We start from the raw sequence: 20,250 nt of genomic DNA on the forward strand, positions 1-20,250 counted from the left end.
TCACTTATGATATGTCTTGTATTGTATAAAAAACACCATATGGACATGTTAACAAAGTTCAAAACTTGATTTTCATCGGAGGGGGTCTAATATTTCCATGCTTGTTCATTAACTCTTGACTGCATTGTGTCCAGCGAGCTCTTAATTAAGCCATAGAGTAACTTAATCAACACGTGGTAACATTAGCTACACCAATTAACTAGCTTTTTTGCTTGGGCAAGCAAATTGGGAAAAAAACACTCATGAAAAATGATATAGTTTCTTAAGCAAGGCAGCTGCCCAGCTGTGCTTTCTCTGGTAGCCAACAGTGCCACATGCAAGAACTGATGGAATAGCAAATTAAAAGATGTTGGCATTGATGGAAATTCAGGGTGCAGAATCATCCTATAATGACATTTTACTCTTGAGAGTCAGTTGGTTATTACCATGATTAAACTGGATAAAACTGAACTCGTGCTGGAGCTAGAACAGCAGCATTTTGATAAATAATGGTTACCTAACTCAGCCGTTATAATGATGAGTGATTTCTGATTTACAGAATCCAAATGGGTACTATTAATGTAAAAATATTCAGAGCTGCACACCCTCCATTGGGCTAGTCCAGTCCAAATGAGCCAGCGCTGTATATGGTACTCAGGGTAAAATAATTCCTATTCAAAGCAGGTGCACATCAACAAGGCTCCCTACTGACTTCAAAATCCCTTTCAGCATAAAAGGGAAGCCTTTGCAGCAGGCTACCAGGTGGGCAACACTGACTGCTGTCTCAGTTCTCTCACTGCTTCCATCTCTGCCATTAATTTGAATTTCTTCTTTTCATCCTTTTTCAGTCGTATCCATTTCGAGACTTAAGTTTTGCATCCTTATGTCCCTGTTCTTCTGGACATAGCCCACATCACCTATTTACTTGAAGTGATTAAAATTAGATTCTCTGAAGGAATCAGTTTCAAATGTAAGCTGATGTCTGTAACTGAACTGCACAGTGGTGCAGAAAGGCCTGTTTCAATCCACTTAAAGAAATAGATGGAAATAAAATAAGCAACCCATTAAAAGCCACCACTTCTACCATCTCTTTCCCTCTCAGAGGTCAGGTATCTTTGAGAAGACTGTTCTAAAACTATCAAGCAGCCACTGGAAAAACTCTCAGCACTCACTTTGTTTCAGCTTTTGGCTGAAAGCTTTGCTGCTGCATTTTCTACAAGCCTAAAGAAGAGAGGAACTCTGTACAGGCGGGAATAAAGAGAGCTGCCATCAACCAAAAGAGGAGATATTGCCAAGTTAGATAAATGATCTCATTCTGGAGAGATTTCACAGCTAAAGAAGGCAAAGCTGAGATACTACCCTTCTTCATCAAATCTTGGATCAGTATTACACACAGCATTACTGCTGACTTCCAAGCTGCTTAGATAATAACAAATCACAAGAAAGGAGGATGAGTCCATTTCTTTTATTCATGAAAGCGGTATAAATGTGATTTCTGGAGAGAAGTACTGAAAACCCTCGAACCTGAAATATCTGAGATGTGAAAGCTTCTGTCAGTGCATTAAATCCAGGTGCCTTTGGGTGGGACTGTCTATCCATGTCCCCAGATGAGATGGACCTCAGTAGAGGTTTGGTCAAAGGTCACCAGGAGTGTTTATCCTCCCCGCTGCCCTGATTTGATCCTGGAAGTTTCCTTTCTATGAGAAGGCAAAGGAAACACTAGCTGGACCATTGAAGAGACGACCTATGCCGACTCTTATTACACTCTCAAGTTCTCACTCAGGTATGCTTCTCTTCTTCTCTATCTCATTACAGGTAACAGAATACACAGTATCTTGCCCTGGGATCAAAACAGAGCTCTTGATAGAGTGATGATATCGCTGGTGAGAAGAAGAAGAACCCAATCTAGCCAGCTGATCAGGTGTGGCCAGCTATTCATCAGCATTAAGTTAATTGAATAGGTATTGATTCTCTTGAGGGCTTTGCATTTAGTTGGTTTCACAACTCTGCAGGGCAGCACGACATGGCTCTTAACATTCCCATGCATATGATTTCCTCTGTCTGTCAGAGTGTGTGCTTAGGTATATGCGTGTAATGTGTTTATTAGGCATGTGCAGCTCTCCTTTGATACATATGTAGATACACAGTCCACGATCTGGAGATCTGTGACAACACAAAGATTTAAGGGTAATTCGATACAACTCAATTCAGCCATGATTAAGATGAGATATTTTTATTTTTTATCATAAATGTGCAACTAAAATAAATCAATTATTTCCTTGATTTTTCCACAAACAATAGCGAACGTGGGCAGAGATCCAGTGGATGATTTATTGGCTCAACCCAGAGGAGGATGAATTATTCACTAAAACTTTACTTTTGACTTGTGTAGGTTTTGTTTACCTCAGTTCCTGGCTCAGTGTCTGAATTTGGCATTTTCAGTAATGATGCATGTACCTGTAAATAAAAGAGCACATGGCTGGAAGTAGCATTAGCTGCTAATGCTAGCCTTCATGCCTTGTGATGACTGCTCCTCTTGGTAACTTTATTGTCAGTGTCTGTCATATTTCATGACATGTGTTGGGCAAGTTACTTTAAAACTGTAATCAGTTACATTACTCTTACTCTCTTACTAAAAAGTAATTACATTACTTTATAGAGAGGGACTTTGGATTTGTTTTTGATATGTAGTCAAAACTCTGACTCTCTGACTCTCTGACTGTGGACATATGGTGTGAAATGTTCATGCATAAGCATTCCTTTGTTTGAACATATAACATTATGCAAATGTGGGAGCATATCGGTCGGTGGCTCTGCTGCATGCTGCTGTGTCTTGCCAGTGGTGTGTTTGCAGTTTTCCCTGTTTAATTTGAGCAGCCTTGTGTGTGAGAATCAGCTGCCCTCATTGTTAATCAGAGCGTCCCCTAAACATGTCAGCATGTTATAATACGTGTCGAGTGGTCATTTTTTACCAAAACTGCCTGTGGGTTTTTGGAGTGTGAGGGAATATAGATGTGCTTTCACTGCCAGAGGCACGCAGGCAATCAGTCTTTATGACAGAGGGAGAAACAGAGGAGGAGAAAGAGTGAAGGCAATGAGAATTGTGCTAACAGGAGGTGAGACATACACAGTTAGACTTATTGAATCCCTTCATCACTACACAGTGACCTACAGCAGAGCATATGCCCACAGCTGGTAAGAATGGGACTGATAATACAAGCTGGTTCGTTGTCACTCCTATGCGCCAGTCACAACTGAAGTGGATTAGCTGGCCTGCAGTCTGGCTCACTGTGACAGCGGCACCACAGTGAGCTAGACAACCTTATCAGTCTGTCCCTCCACTGCTGCCCATTTCTTATTCATTTGCTCTAACATCACGCATAACAATGAAGCCATGTATTTTGTTGTTACTAAAAAACTTGTCTCTAACACTTGTTGTGTCATTTGATAGTGTTGACTGCCTACATCATGTAAGGATGCTACAAAGATAGAACAAGCGAGTGAGTCATCAGAAAACACCATCGCCACCAACATCACCGTTGCCATCATCATCATCATCATCATCACGAAGGTGATGATACTCAGTTACAGTCACCACTGTCATATCAAAATCTAACCAGTCTGAGTCACGGGTGCCTGGGTGACAACAGACACACAAACAGAAATGCATGCGCACATAGTTATTTTCATCTGGATGGGGAACAATTATTTCAGCAGTAGTCACAGCCTTGACAAGGACAGAGCGGTTGATTGACACACATACAGACACATGGTGCATTGTTTATGTTTTTATATTGTGTTAGGTAATAATGAGTAGGACAGTTTTACAGATATTTTTCGGGACACTCTGCTTGAAACTGGGACAAACCAGGACGTATGGTCACTGCAGGAAAATGTCACAAAACCCTCATAGTTTATGTCTGAATGCAGCATTTGTTGCTGCGCTGAATGAATGAATATTAGCTGTGTGCATTGCTTTCTTACTGAGGGGCAAATGTGAAGATTGATACCACTCTCACGTTTGTATGGTAAACATATAGCTGGAACCAGCAGCACGTTAGCTTAGCTTCACATAAAGACTGGGGATGGGAGACATATTAAAAATCCAGCCTTGGAACAGAGCAGTATATCATATGTTTGGATAAGGAAAGTAGTTTTCAAAAGCAACCATACAGTTCATTCAGTATTTATGTTCTTTAGTTGCTTGTAACAAATGTTGCTTCCCATAAGCCCTAGACCTTTGCGGGCTAAATGTCACGACTCAACAAAAGAGGCAGGTCCATTAGCAAGGTGAGGGGTCGCAGTCAGCTCAGACATGGCTGGAAAAATGGATTTAAAAAGATTTGGTTAATTTTAATGGGTATGGACAAAACCAAGTTATGATAACGGAAGTTTCCACATTTGTACATTTTCATAGGTGCTGTAGTTTTTTCTGAACTTACAGAGTGATTGTTGTTTAACTTTGTTAAAAATCAGGAGGGTTAAATTAAAAGTGCTGTGGTGGATGTTCACTTTTCTTTGAATATAAAGAGTAGACCTCAGGAACATACTTTAATTTTCCATCAAGACTAATGAAAGAAAAGTTGAATGAGAGATTGCAGGGAGTTACAGAATCTAGTTGAACAGAGACTAATGTGATGTCATGACTGCAGCTCTCTGGTATCATCCACCCAATCTATCCTTGACAAGACAAGCTTGTTTCTCAAAATGCTGAACCATTTCTTTAAAATAAAAGCAAAGAAAGAAAAGAAGATTAAAAAGAAGATTAAAAGAGTGACTATTTTAGATTAATTAAAGGTGTGTGTGATCATGTCGGTGAGTGTTTGACCCAGAGCTCAGATTTTCCATTGCAAACACACAGACATGGGTCTCCAGAGTCGACTAAGTGGAGGTGTGTGCATTTGCCAGTAAAAGGACACACGCACACACACACGCACACACACACACCCACACACACGCATTCAATCCATCCATATCCACACACTCATCAAATCCATCTCTGTATCCCCAGCTCCCTCTCCATCCTCGCTTCCATCCCAAGCTCAAACCACAGCACTAATTAATTCCCACCCTAGAACATGACGTGAGGAGAGGAGTGGAGCGAGCAGGGGGAACCGTGTCAGCCGCAAGCAGAATAATAAGAGAAGCGAGAAGAAAGAGGCAGAAAAGTGGGGAAAAAAAACATGAAGGTTTTCATTGTAGCTTCCACAGCAATGTGGACAACAATTAACCGTTGCTGCAATGTATACAGCACGGTGAGCTCCTACTTGAGTGAAATGAATGTTGTGAGGTCCTTCATGAATGGGCCATCAATAATGTACCATACCTTGTATCTATAGCCCTGTTTCTCAATTGATTCAGATTAATGGAGCAAACAGAAAACCATGAGAGGAAACTGGAGAGCGGAAACATTTGATCCTAGTGTTGCCTATACCGTATATAGAATCTGCCTGAGCAAGCAGGTTATTCCTCTGATGTAGTCCTCAGCTACTGCACTGTACGGTTCACTGTGCTGTGCTTGTATGTTTTCATGTCTGGCTTGAAAAGAATTCACAAGTATGGATTTGACTCGTGATCAAAAGCCACATACAATCCTGACTTGATCAAAATTAGTTTAGTGAATAGAGATTAAAAGGGGTTTGACATCTTGGGAAATATGCTTTTTCACTTTCTTGCCAAGAGTTAGATTAAAATTTGAAGCTACCACCAGTAGCCAGTTAGCTTAGCTTAGCACAAAGACCAGAAACAGCACTTCTAAATCAGATTTTGTTATCTTTGAACAAATGAAGGCAAGCTGTTTACCCCTGTTTCGAGTCTTCAAGAATGACATTGATCCTCTCACCTAACTCTCAGCAAGGAAGCTGAGTATTTCCCAAAAAGTCAAACTCTTCCTTTAAAGGCTCTGTGGTGAGTTGTTATGACAATGCTTGTGTTCATTTTTCCCACAAAAGCGAATTGGAAATGCAACTGAATGAACTACAACTTGGGGTTTTTACATATGTATTCAAGCGCTTGTGTGTTTACATGCTACACGGTTGCTTGTATAAGTGAGGCGGCGATAATTTCATCTGTTTGAAGAGTGCTCTTTAGACCTCAGGCACTGGAAGCCACAGAGACAACAAACGTTCAAAGCTAGCCAGAGAGCTGTCTGATAGAAAAAAAAGCGTGTGTGTGTGTGTGTGTGTGTGTGTGTGTGTGTGGGAGAGAGAGAGAGGGACAGCGTGATAAAACATGACTTGAATTCACTTGAATTCTTTAGGTGCCCAAGCGAAAACCTAAGGCAAAATATACAGTGGTGAGATCAAACACGATCCTTTCATCAGTCTTTCACTGCTCTCCTCATTGTCAGCTCATCACATGCTACATCTCTACCTTCTTTTCTCTCTGGCTTTCTAGGTTTTTCATTTCTTTCTTTAACCACCTTCACTCCCCCTTCTTGTTCTCATTTTCTCAAATTATAGTGTGCACACAATAATGAGGGGACATATTAAATTACGATTAACCTACAATCATCGCTCACTGTTGAATGGTGCAGAGACATTGCATCAACATATGGATGGGCAGAGCTGTTCTGGGAGGCAGGAAGGGCCAACTGTTCTCTTTAATTGTCACGTAAGACTCAAAACCATGGAACACAAGGTTGCAGGCAAGCTTGCTGGTTCACGAGAGAAAGGGGAGGACATACTGCAACGCAATGAGTTTACAAAGAGAGATGGAAAGAAAAGGAAAGAGTTTAATGAGTCATATACTGTCACCAGCTTTTCTGCTATTTTTCTTATCCACTTTCCATAAATTCTAATCCCTTCATTCTTATTCACAAAACCTCTTCAAAACACATAAATTAAACAGTATCTCAGAGTAAAACCTGCACACCACAGTAATTGGCTCATTTGTAACTTTCTGGTTTACATCTAAGTTCTTGTGCTCTGTGTTTGTGTGATTTGCAACACTCTGGCATACACGATTTACCATCACACAGCTAATTCAGAGATGCAAAGATGCAAATGAATATGTGGTGTTGCTCTAGTTTAATCCTCTTTTCGTTTTTTCCTGGCTGTTATTTTTGAGGATATTATATAAATGATAAACAAGCTGGCTAACGGCCATGTTCATGTGCCAGCGGAGTTCCCTTCAATGTGCGATTCACAACTTTTCACTTTGATGAAGGAGGTATATTTAGTGCTGCCCTCCTCCCCCTCAGACGGCCAAGTCTCTGCCCCAGCGTTTGTCACTCATCATGATGAGCTGTCTACCTTCAGCCTGAGGCAGAAGTAACTGGCGTCCGACAGGAACAACAGAAGAAATCAACAACAAACACAAGGAATGAGCAATTGTAAAAAAAAAAAAACAACAACAAAAAAAATAAACAGGAGAAGGTCTTGTCTCCCACTTATTTAAACACATTTACATTAATGTTTATGTATTAACATTAATGTCAGAGAAATATCACAGAAAACTGAAACGACCTGTTTGGAAAAAAAATGAAGTTCTCAAGCTGTAGCTGTGGCAACATGTTAATTATCCCTTTATCTCGAGACAGCACCTTTTGTTTTTCATATGATGAATCATTTCAGATCATTTAAGAGAAAAGACTTTGATTTGACAGATTTTTAAATTTTGAATGTGATGATTAAATATCACAAGTAAGAAAAAATCAGCACAATCATAGCCGCTCTTGGCTTCCTCAGCCCTTAACAAAGCAGATCTTATTTGTTTTATGTGGCCATGGTTTGTGAAATCCATGCTATTTCAGCTTCCATCCCCACACAACGAGGGTGGCTGTAATTTTTATTTGTGGTGGTCAAAGCAATAAAAAATATGAAGTGAATATGAAAAAAAACTCCACAGCATCTATTTGCAGAAACAGCTCCCCCATTTCTGGATAATCCAGTTTTCTCTGGGTCTATTTTTTTTCCTTTAGAAAATAGTCATTTCTCTGCCATTGTATAAATCTCAGAGGCGGATATCTCAAAACCTGTGTGCACAGAGTAAAACTGAAGTGACCATTCATAAGCAGAACCAGCCAACAAACCCATTCTTGTCTGTGAGTCGTGTCTATATCCATCCCCATGCTTTGATTATTCAAGCCTATCAGTGAACAGGCAAAGAGTCACGTATCACACGCTTGAAATGATACGTTGAAAGGAACTGGGGATCCATAATAATCAGATGATCAAATGATTTCCGCTCTCTGAATCACAGGCTCGCTGTGACATACAGTGAAATGCAGCGCTTGCACTTTGTGGCCTTGATGGTGGAGACTGTATGGAGCTGTACGTGTTGTCTCTCCTCTTCTTACACATCTTAAAGCTCATCTCTCAACACACACACTCAGTGTTTTGCATGATGTGGTTCAGGAGCTCCCCTGACAGACCTGGATGCATTTCAGAAATGCATTAAATGTATATGTAAAAGGAGAGAATAACCTCTGTGTGTCTGTTTGTCACCCTGTGTGTACCTGCATAATTCTCCCTTTGCCTGACACTGGCTTTTCAGTGATGTTCCAGTGATTCTGGGGCACACACCATTTGCTGTGGTCACAGTGAGCACTGAGCTGGGTTTTCTGCTATCACGCACTGGGAAGTCTGAGCTAAAACAGCATGACAGAAAGCAGTAAAGAAGATCACAAACCCATTCAACCTATTCCCCAGCATGCTGAGACTCTGAGGCTGGAGAAGCTTAATGAAATCAGAGTATGATGCTTTAAAGCAGCGTAGCAGTAACAGGATTATCCCTACTACTGTACTCACACACAAACACAGACATGCACGAGAACACAAACACACACGCACACACACCTGGCATAATTCGTATTGATATTAGTGTCTTCTATCACCTGACATTTGGTTTCTTTTTACACATCTTTCATTATTTTTCAGGAAATGCACAAGAAGTAGATTCTGCAGATTTTGAGCTGACAGTAATGGAGCAGGAGGACTCCCCCACCTCAACAACACCCTCCAGATTTTCCACAAGTGTTTGCATGGCTGGCTAGAAAGTGACAGGGAAGCGCTGCTAAAAACAAAAGTGAAGGTCTCTTCTTTTAAGCTGAGTGTTTGAGAGATGCCCTCCTCTCCACTGGCCTGTCTAGGCTTGTAGAGCTATAGTTAATAATTCACACTGGGAAAAAGAGGTTCATAATGGCTTGCAATGATACGGCAGAGGAGAGGAGAGGTGCCTGTTTTAAAAGGCTAGGTGTGTGGGAGGAGAAAAGTCTACTCTCTCTATCTCACTCGGCCTCTCTCTCTTTCTCTGTGCCATGTATCCGAAAGCAACAGAGACAGTGAGTGAGAGAAAAGAAAGACAGTAAGAGTGTGTGTGTGTGTGTGTGTGTGTGTGTGTGTGTGTGTGTGTGTGTGTGTGTGTGTGTCAGCAAACTCTCCGTGTGGGAAGTCACACAGGGGATGTGAGTGTGGAAAAAGGTCAAGGAGTTGTTTACCAGTAGAGATGAGACACATCCCCTGTGTGGTGTTGTGTATGTCTGTGTGGGTTGTATATTTGGTGATCAAGTGTGCTTTTGTGAGTCTGTGTCACATTGTTCTCCAATACAGTATAAGTGAACTGACCAGTGTATAGCCTATAGTGTGCTGTCAATATTATAAAAAGGTGATGTGACAAAAAACGATCAGAGATCTACTTTTTGCAAGAGAAACATTACTGTTTTATAAAAAAGTTTACTTTGGGGAAATCTGGTGCATGACCAGCAGCTCATTTGGCATTTTCTCTATTTGTTTCTCTTGTTGTTCTTTCGCTTTCTGTTATTGGAGATTTTGTAACTGTGCTCATCAGGAGACAAACATGATTTCTGTCAACAATTGTGCAGCAGAAACACAATGATTTTTAATGGCTGGAGACATAAAATAAAGGTGGAAATCTGTTCAAAGCAATTCTATTGCCAGACAAGAACATGGCAGATTCTGCAAATCCTTTGATTATGTTCAGTAATATTTTTTCCTTCACTTCCAAGAAAAGAATTCGAAAAAAAATCTCACTTTCTAAACTATCTGTGCATAGCAACTATGATGTGGTTAAGGTTAGGGCAAGACTGTGGTTTCGGTTAATAAAAAAGGTGTGTGTAAAGATGCCAAATCAAACACACCCACCCACCATCTCAACCTCAATTAGTGGTGGAAGAAATATCCAGGTCCTTTACTTAAGTACAAATGCTATAAGAATACTCAAGAGTATGTTTTGTGTTTAAAATCATACTCAAGTAAAAGCACTAAAGTATTATCAGCAAAATAAAGTATCAAAGTGTGTGTGTGTTATTCATGATTCTACATGTCCCTGCAAAGCGACTGATAATGAGATGCTCTCTCCTTTTAGAGACTCTTCTTTCTTTCCTTCTGTTCTAACTCAGTGAGAGCACCATGGTGAAAAACCACTTTGCTGTATTCACCCTTTAAATCAAGATAATGGTATGATCAATAGAGAACAAGGCCTTGCTGATAGCTTCTCCCTTCAGTCATTTTTTAGCTTCTTGCTGCAGGTTTGCTGCTCAATACGAGACTGTGTATCCTGGTGAGTTCAATTGTCATAAAATGATGGGCGTCAGTGATGATAAAGTATGCAATACACTGTTCCCAAGTCTGTAATAAAGTGCTCCATTCATTTCCTGTTTTGGATCATTCACCCTTCTATCTTGGTTTTGTTTTACCTCTTTATTACACATCTTGCATCTGTAAAATAGTATGGACATTAATGCTGCACACTTTTGCTATTCTACTATTTTGGTCCCTCATCACTGCCTCAGCTCGGTTTTCTAAACATGTGTTACAAAATTTCAAACAAGTCCAGTGATTCACAGCAGGGCATTCTACAGGTCTTTAGCCCAAAAGCTACAGGAGAAAAAAACACTTTTGTTCAGCCAATTCTGGCTGGATGATTATGAAAAGCCTGAGTTGTGCTTAAGGAAGGGAACTTTTTTGTAGCAGTTTTTATTTGACAAGCTTGGGAGAGAAGGCAGAATATTTTAAGACTGAGCTGTAAAACACCCTGTAATGAAATGAAATGTAATGTAATGAAATGTTTAGTGTCTTGTAGACCCATGAAAGTTGGCCATTTTGTGTGGATGACATGAAAATAAAACACATACATAGAGACATACTACTGTTGTTGCACAGTACATCAAAACTGTCTCTCACTGTTTATGTGTCTGTCTTTTTCTCAAGCATTGTGTGATTTTCACCCGTGTCATCTACTGTCCCGTTGCTTCTCCCTTAGCGTCTTTGTCTCTGTTCCGGCTCTCATGTTGCCGTTACAAACAGAAGCATTCTCAGCCAACCTTCCCACTCATTGTCATGTCAGAGAGACGGTATCTAATGGAGTGGAAAAATACTTTTAGATTCTGTGTGTATTTGCTCCAATTAGCCAGCCCTGGTCAAATAGCAGTGAGGTAAGTAGCTGCTCTAAGTTGCAAAATGCACAGTATCTATGTTTTGTATTGATGAGGATGAAAATTCTAATTCTACAGTCAGAATGTAAAGTGGCCAACTGATTTTTCATTACCAATTTTTAGTTTGTTTTTCTTTTATTCTGTCTATATAAGCCTATTATTAACAGTGACTGTTTAATTTGCCAGAGTTAGTCAAAAAGGATTTTCATCTCTCGCCACTAAAACAACGTAACTGGAAACAGTCTTCATGAGAGCTAAAAGACGGTAAAGTACGAATGATAAAATGCTTTGCAGAGCTTAGGGGAACAACAGGTTCCGGTGAAAACTATTTGTGTCACTATGAGCAAAAACCTTTCACATTTCATGTAGTCTTTTAATCCATTGTTAATGTAAAAACACTAATTAGAACAGCTTTATGTATTTTTCTGTAATACTATATATTAACGATTAAGTTAATAAGTCAAAGTCAAAGCACTCCGTTGCTCATAGAAAGTAGCTGCTTCATAAAACAGAGTTTTTAAAATCCTTCCTACTCAGGCTCTCTTCCTCCCTCTTCTTCCCTCTTCCTAACTCAGTCCATTTAACTATCTTGCTCCTCTGCAGCACACTCAAGGTCAGTCAGTGAGCCCATGGATTGTCCATGGATCACACAAAACACCTTTCAGAAAACCGCATCCAGGGTGCTCTGTGGGCACAAAGCACTCGTGAACTGCAGCAGTCATTCATAAGTCAGCAGCATGAATACAGATTTTGACATCTGAGTAGCACTAATGAGAAAAATTTGTAACCATGAGTTACTTTTAAATTACTGTGGTAAAATGATTTCCTGAAAGCAGAGCCCCATACACATAACATGTGTATATAATCAGTCCCCATAAACATTTTGGCAATTAAAATTAACAGACTTTCATTACATTTTTTACATCCCTGCTCACTCTGAGGAATAACAAGGGGAAACAGAAATGATGAGACAGCTGAAGCAGGCATACTAAATTTCCTGACACTCCTGTTTGTGGCCTTTAAACTCCTTTTCTTTTCATCATCTTTTCTATCTTAGACGTCCTCCCTTCCCTGTCACGTAGCCTCTCCTTCACAGTCAGATTCACCCTTCCACTCCTCCTCTTTACTGATCCTCCTCCTTCGTTCTCATCTTTTCCTCTATCCTCTAACCCTCAAGTCATCAGTTATCTCCCTCAGGGTGAGGCTGCAGGGAGGACAGTGCTGCCCTTGGGGCTCAAGAGCACAGCGAACATCTGTGCCTGGATTTTTGCTTTCCTACAGAGGAATGTGGCACACACAGCAAACTCATTGCACTGCAAAACATTACCAGTGCAGGTCAGTAATTTTCCATAAACAGGGTGAGGGGTTTTGACTTAATGTATAAGGTTATGAAAAGTTGGGGTTAGGGCTTAGTTTGGGTGAAGTTCATAGACACAACATTTGATTTTGTACTTATTTGTGGTAACCCAATAATTACCACTAAGTAAGCCTGTGTATATTCTCATTTGTCCAGGTCATAGTATCCTAAAGGAGTTTTTTAAATCGAAAACAACTGGACTAGGTTATTTTAGGACCACTAAGTAAGGGATGAAGATACACAACACATTTAAAATGAATGAATATCAATGCAGCAGTGGCTTTTACAATAGGCAAGCAGAGATGAGCCCTGCCCCCTCACTCATTGTGTGATTCAGCCAAACCAATGTCAAAAATATAAACAAGCTTGAAAGATACCTTTTCATGAAGGTAGCAGTGACATTCAGGGCCTGTCCTGTGTTATGATTGTGTGTTGCATGTCTTTCCTGTGCTGAAAATCTTGCTGCTCTCTGCCTGGATATCTTCACTTTTTTCCTTCCTGGCTGAAGAAGTATTAGGATTATTCTACTGAATTAAGAGTAAACATGCAAACGTGCAGTACATAGGAAAAATATCTAAAAATCATTTCTATCAAAAATATTTACCATTGAATGACAATGACAAACTCCAGTGATAATGCAGAATCTTGTATTTACCTGCCTCAGCATAGTTAACCAGCTGTCTTGAGGAGTTGTAGCTGCAGTTGTAGTTGTAGCACAAATAGCCTAAAGTGTACAGATATCACACTGTACATTCACAGCTACACTGCTAACTAACAAGCTAACTCAGCTCTGGTCGCCAGCCTCACCGCTCTCTCCCTCTCTTTCTCTCGCCCACTATGCACACAACCAACATTCCTGAGCTTTTCCTGAAAGGAGCTGCACTACTTGTGGAACAATATTCTGTCTCAAACTTCTCAGACTTACTGGACATGTTGCACAGAGGTGAAAACATCTATGTAATTTGCTTGTTTACTTGCTACTGCGCAAGATTAGTTTCCACACGTCTGTACATGCGTGTACTGCATACAATGTCAAGATTGATATCAGAATGGCAGAAGCTGAGTCAAGGACAGCTTGACAGAGAGGGGTCTGTCTGCAGACTGCAAGAGAGGGGCGTAACTGTAAGTATTGGAGCCTGCAAACGGATCATCTTCACTTGACAAGCACACTAGCTATCGCTAGTCACCCGTTAAAGATCCCAGGATTATCCTCAATGTGCATGCGTAACAGTGAAAAGCATCAATGATGGGTTTAAACTGCATGTGCAGATTACACTTATATAGTTAATTAAGTTACCCTTTAAATAGAGGTCAATGCTCGTCTGCAGCATGTAAGCTTTGCTGCTGACAACCACACTGACCGTACAGGATTAGGTTTTGTCACTGACACTTGCATTCAGCCTTTTATGAGCTGTGCAATAAAATCTTCCAGCTGTTTTGATGTTCAGTATCTCTGCTCATTATCCAGAGAACCTTATAACGCTAAGATGAGTTTAATTATTCTGCTTGTTGTCTATCTTTCATTTCCAGCTTGTAACTAATGATAATCAGAGATTTAATGACAAGAAGAGCTGTAGAACTTGGTGTTGTCTTGGCATGCACATCATACAGATAACCTTTGGTCAAATCCCTATCAGCCACAAGCTCAGAGATGTGCTGTAAAGCCTGAGATAATTAAGCTAATGCAGTACCAAAACATGCAAATGAACTTTGATTCAATAGCCGTCAGTGGTAGTCAGTAATTGTGCGTAAACCCTATGGACTGTGAAATACCGCAGGTACACATTGTGCCTTCTACTCCTCAAGTAATTGTGGGAGAAAATCGGTCTGGTGCTGATGGCAATGAGGGTCATGATCCATATCATCATCTTCATCATGGTCGTGTTTATAATTGTCTGCATCATCATCATCAGCATTATCAGCCCCCACCGCTTACATCACCTGTCCAATGAACAGTCTGCGGCCTGGTGATGGTGTTCAGTGGTATGTGCAGCCCCTTTGTCTCAGAAACGTCTTTCCACATAAAAAGACATAATTACCACACCTGAGAGCAGAAAATAGCTTCAACCAGAAGATTAATAGCCCGAGAAGCTACAATGGCGTCCCAGTGTTCAGTTTAAGTGCCAGATTAGAGGTCACTTAATTTGAATCTAAATTCAAGCGTAAAAACAGAGAGGATGGTGAAAAGAAAACTTGTTTTTGAGGGAAAGGAATTAGAATTTATTAAAATGTTACACAAGATGGGACGCAATGGAGTTGAGGGTATTGACCTCAATCTAATCCTGAGCTAATTGTTCGGGGAATGGAGGAATTGAGCATGTGTGTGTATGTGTGTGAGTGTGTGCCTCTCAGCCTCTCAGTCTTCATGTAACCCCAACCAGTAAATGGGTTTGCAAGGGCAGAAGGAATTTATGTTAAATATGCTGCTGAGATTTTCACTGAAGCATCCCTGACTACTGCTGTGTGTGTGTGTGCGTGCGAGCGTGCGTTTGTGTGTGTGCGTGTGCTTATGTCTGTCTGTGTGGTCCAGGTACTACTCATGTTGTGTTTGCACAGTTACATTACGGGGACTCGGTTTCTTGATGGGAGAAAAAACAAATCTCCGTTATGTGAATCATTACATTTTCAGGTGAAGACATTTTAAGGCTATGGTATGGTTAGAGAAAGTCTCAAGAACATGAATGTAAGTCAATGTAATGTCCTCTGAAGTCATGGAGACACAACTGTGTGTGTGTGTGTGTGTGTGTGTGTGTGTGTGTGTGTGTGTGTGTGTGTGTGTGTTTGTGTGTGTGGGTGAATGAGTACATGAGTTTATATGATTGTGCTGTATGTGTGAGATTACATTACAAGTAGTGAATAGAGGGAGGGAAATCAGCAGAGTGCTGCAGACTAGTGAAGCAGTCATGAGGCAAAATGGGCAGTGAATACACAATCACAAGCACACGAACACATACACATACACACACATACACGTACACACACACACACACACACACACACACACACACACACACAAACACATACACGTACACACACACACACACACACACACACGCACATCTGAACCAGAAAACATATGGGCAAGCAATACAAAATGCTGGCTATTCTGTTTCGAATTGGGGACCAGCTGTGGCACTGTGACATCTCTTGGACTGCACTCCCCTCTATTAAACCGACTTATGGAGTCATTTAACGTAGCTGAGGAGAGGGGATATGGAGAGAGAGGGAGAGGAGAGGGGATATAGAGAGAGAGGGAGACAGGGAGTGAAACAGAGAGAGAGAAAAGGGTGAAAAGAAGTGAAGCAAGGATAAGTCATGTGCAACCCCAGCTGAACAATCAAGTCATTGATTATATTATAATATTAATATCAATATTAATATTAATATTAATATTGTGGGTTTTAGGTTGTAGTAAGTAAGTAAGCAAGAAAACGTTATTTGTATCAGACCTTTCACAGACACAAAGTGCCTGTCAATGAACCAACACAAACATTCTAATAGGTTGATAAAAAGCAATCAAATAAAATTCAGACAGGCTAAACAAAATCCTGTCCCAATAAAAACATTTTCAGCTGCTTCATGGAGGTTTCAGAGGAGTCTAGGGATCACATTGATAAGGGGAGAACATTCCATATATTGGGTGCCAGAGCCTGAAAAGCACTGTCACCTCGGGTTTTATAGCGGGTTTTGAGGGACAGCCAGTAATTTTTGTTCAGCAGACCTGAGAACCCAATTTGTCGTATAAAGGAGAAGGAGGTCAGCAATAAACTGGGGGGTTTGACCATGCAGAGGTCTAAAGGATAGCACCAGTATTTTAAAATGGATTAGGAACTTGATTAGAGGCCAGTACCAAGTAAAATTGGTGCGATTTGTGATCTCTTGTTATTTCTTGTTAAAAGCTGAGCAGCTGCATTTTGGACGGAAGAAATAAAAGCATGAATAACCACCTCCATCTCAACCTTGATTATAACAGGTATTAATTTGGCAATGTTCCTCAATTGGAAAAACATGAGCACATAAGCTGGTGGATATGATAATCAAAAAACAAGTATTGGTCAAACATGACACCTACATTTTAAAGGTTATGCTGATCACAAACACTTAACCCCATGTACTGCTTGATGTTAATTGCATGTAACTGAAGGCAGTTGTCAGACAAAGAGAACAACATAGGACCTAAAACAGAACCCTGTTGAGCATCGCTATGTATAATTAATGTATAATATGAATATTTTGATACGTTTTTGTGAAGGGAAATTTGTCCACCGTGAGTGACTGACTCAGGGTGAAAGGTCAGTGTGAGGCCCACAAGTCACAGTGCAGTGGTTTTCTGCTGATATTGCAGGTGCCACAATTGATAACAGAAGACCTTGGATGGTCAGTAACAAGTGGCTTAGTGTTCTGAGATCAGCACCTGGGCATGTGTAAATCATGTTTCCTTGTTTATGGTTTATAGAATATTTGACTGTAAATGGATTGTAAGCTATCCATAGTAATCTTTCAAAGAGCATAAAGGCTAGCCACAGTGGTTCCTGCTTCAGAATTGAGGTGACATCATGCACAGAAGTCTGTATTGATGATTCCTCCTTTATTCTGGATCAAGCTTCAATAAACATCCTCAGCATAAGACTTCCTGGGTTCCAGCACTCTTTTCTTCACCAAAATACCTCGACCACCGATGATTAGATTCTTGATCATTTAGTCTATTAAATGTCCAAAAAACAGCAAATGTTAAGTGATTGGTGATAATATTCTGTTGATCGACTATCAATTAATTGACTAACCTTTTCTGCATCAAAAAACAGCAATGTGTTCAACCCTATCGCAAAACAAGAACATTCATATTGTTAAAGATCGTGCTAATGGCAGATACATTTTGGTTGAAAGAATACTCCACCAGTTTGGCATTGCTCTCCTTAACAGTGTCAGACTCATGATGGACATTTCTTTCTAACAACACACCCCCAGATTTTTCATTTTCAAACTTGTTGTCTTCATCCCATCTGGAGCCGCAAACAGCTTTATACAACTTTTTTTCACATATGAGGTTGCACTCAGCCTCAATAAGGGTTTAAATAAAAAACACAGAAAATAAATAACCTTCAGTAAATATCTTAACTTAACTCTAACCCTGAACGTTTGCTCCTTCCCCAAACATCTGCTCCTACTGATTCTGCACCGCTCTCACCAGAACATTTAGCCTTTATTTGACTCCCTGAATTTTATGTTTGTTTTTATGTCGTCTTGAGCTGTTGCAGCTCTGTTTAGGTGCCTGAGTCGTTTTGTGGGATGTGTGAAATTACCCAAACAATAAAATGAAACTACTAGTCAACGCTGTACTCTTTTTCTGTGAAAGAAGACTTTTCTATTTGACATTATCTGCCTTGTCCCAATACATAACCGAGCTGATATTTTGAGTAAGTTATAGTAGTAGCTGGTGAAGACTTCTTCTGTCATCTTCCCCTTCCTGGAGTTGAGTCTTTGTCGTTGCTTATCTGTTTACTGGCCAGCTTGCATGTCGTCTGGCTCCACTGCAACAACAGCAACTAATGTCCTCGCTCTACGTAACATGACACTTGCTGTGCTGCATTCTCCATCATGACAGACAGCATGTACACGCCCACACATATACACACAGCCTTCAACACGAGAGCACACACACACACACACGCTGCGTGCCTTGCAGTGACACAAACTCTAAACACCATATGAGGCAGAAAAAACTGGCAGAAACTTCATGGATAGAAGAACCTGTCCCCATCACCAAACTAATGATTCCAAAATAAATCTGAGCAAAAACAAGATGATGTAAAAAGAGCTACGTGGCCATCTGTAGACTTCAGATGGAGAAATGTCAGTGAAAGCAGAGGAATACATGTACACCACAGGGGAGCAGTTGGTGAAGTAAGGGCAACTAAGCTTGTTTATCCTCAAGCAGTCTTTTAGAAAATGTTCCTTACTCCTCAGTTCCAGAGACTAAATGAGCTTCAAACAAATCCTTACTATTACAAAACATACTGCTGCAGCATCCTATCTGTAGAACTCATATATTCAGAGGTCAGTGCATGTGGTGTAGGTTCATTTATAGCTTCTCTCAGTTCACATTTTTTCTGTGATGTAATGTGTGACCTGTGATGCTCCGCTCTGATCTCTGTTGTGGTTCTGACTATTATTCGCAGGCCAGATGAGACCATCCATCAGAGGGGTTTGATCCTCGTCCTGATGGGTCGTTCCCTCCTCTTCACGCTGTGTGGAGCTGCACTGGGCCTCTACACCATCTGCCTGCTTCAGGCCTGGTTCACTCCGTCCATAGTGACTGAGCACTGCTTAAAGAGGAAAACAAAATTGTCTCATCTAGTAAACACAAATAAATGGATGAATAAAAAGAAAATTAGGTGAACATTAAAAACTAAAAAGAAGCTAAAACTACAAGTCATATTTTCAAAAGTTAAAATAGAATAAAATGTATAAACTATAAACACCTAGCTGCACACTGTTTTTAAAATAAAAAACAAAAAGCTACAACACTCAAATGTGTCACACTTGTGTCACATGTAACCTGATGCAACAATCATTGAATTCTTGATATCTTCGCTAAAATGGCTTAACAGTTAATAAAGAAATAATAGTTGCTTATTTATTTTCTGTTAATGGACTAATCTATAAATCGAGTAAATGATTTGAGGATAAAAAAAAAAGAGACTGATGAGAGCCCTGAGACCGAAGATCTGTAAAACTGTGGACCTTAAAATCAAAACATGCTTTTATAAAGGGGTGTGTCTGGTGCGTCTGGTGATAATTCCCACTGAATTTGTCACTTGAACAACCCTCTCAAATTACATATATTCAAAGGAGCTATTTGTAAATTTTGCTATTGCAACAATAGCCAGCCATTAGCATCGATAGCTGTTTACTTACCAGTCTTGGCAAGAGCTTCAGTAGAAGTTTGTTGCTGAACTCACAACGTTTCTTCTAGACTGGTATGTAAACAGCTGTTAATGCTAATGTTGGCTATGTGGCAATAGCAAAACTTATACAAATACATATACAAATAGCTCCTTTAAATAAGTGCTGAAAAGTGAAATTGAAAGAAAATGGAAACAGCATTGCTGTTTAGTCAGCACATCACTCACTTGTTCCATACAGCCAGAAATCCATTTCTTATTCCCTACAGTCCCTGTACATGATAGATGCAAAATGTCTACACAGAGACACATCAGGACTATAATACAAAATGTTTGTGATCCAACATGCTTTTAAAAGCTAAAGTGCAGGCTTCAAATTACACATTTTGTACATATCAGCTCTTATATTGGTTCAGCAACAACGTCAATGATCCAAAGAAGATATTTCAAACTGCAAAGTGGTCAAGTTGAAACCAAGGCACTTTTGCCCCCTGAATTCTCAGATACCCGATAGATACCCGAGTCTTCTTTACACTCCAGGTACTTTGTCCTTCTCTTCCTCCCTGCACCTCTCTTTTCTCTCTGTCCTGCTTTGCCTGGCCTGTCACTACATG

General features: G+C 40.2%; 1 long non-coding RNA gene across 1 annotated transcript in view; it reads right to left on the reverse strand.

Moving 5' to 3' along the window:
• Positions 1–17,298: 17,298 nt before the first annotated feature.
• LOC147818251 (uncharacterized) overlaps positions 17,299–20,250 on the reverse strand; it is a 9,495-nt gene continuing 6,543 nt past the window's right edge. Inside the window, exon 2 of the long non-coding RNA XR_015438150.1 lies at positions 17,299–19,054. This is a non-coding gene — a long non-coding RNA (uncharacterized LOC147818251). The remainder of the gene's footprint in view (positions 19,055–20,250) is intronic.

This window comes from Seriola lalandi, unplaced genomic scaffold (genome assembly GCF_002814215.2).
Source record: "Seriola lalandi dorsalis isolate HSWRI2012SDOR001 ecotype SW California unplaced genomic scaffold, Sedor1 jcf7180002054671, whole genome shotgun sequence".
Lineage (NCBI taxonomy): Eukaryota > Metazoa > Chordata > Actinopteri > Carangiformes > Carangidae > Seriola > Seriola lalandi.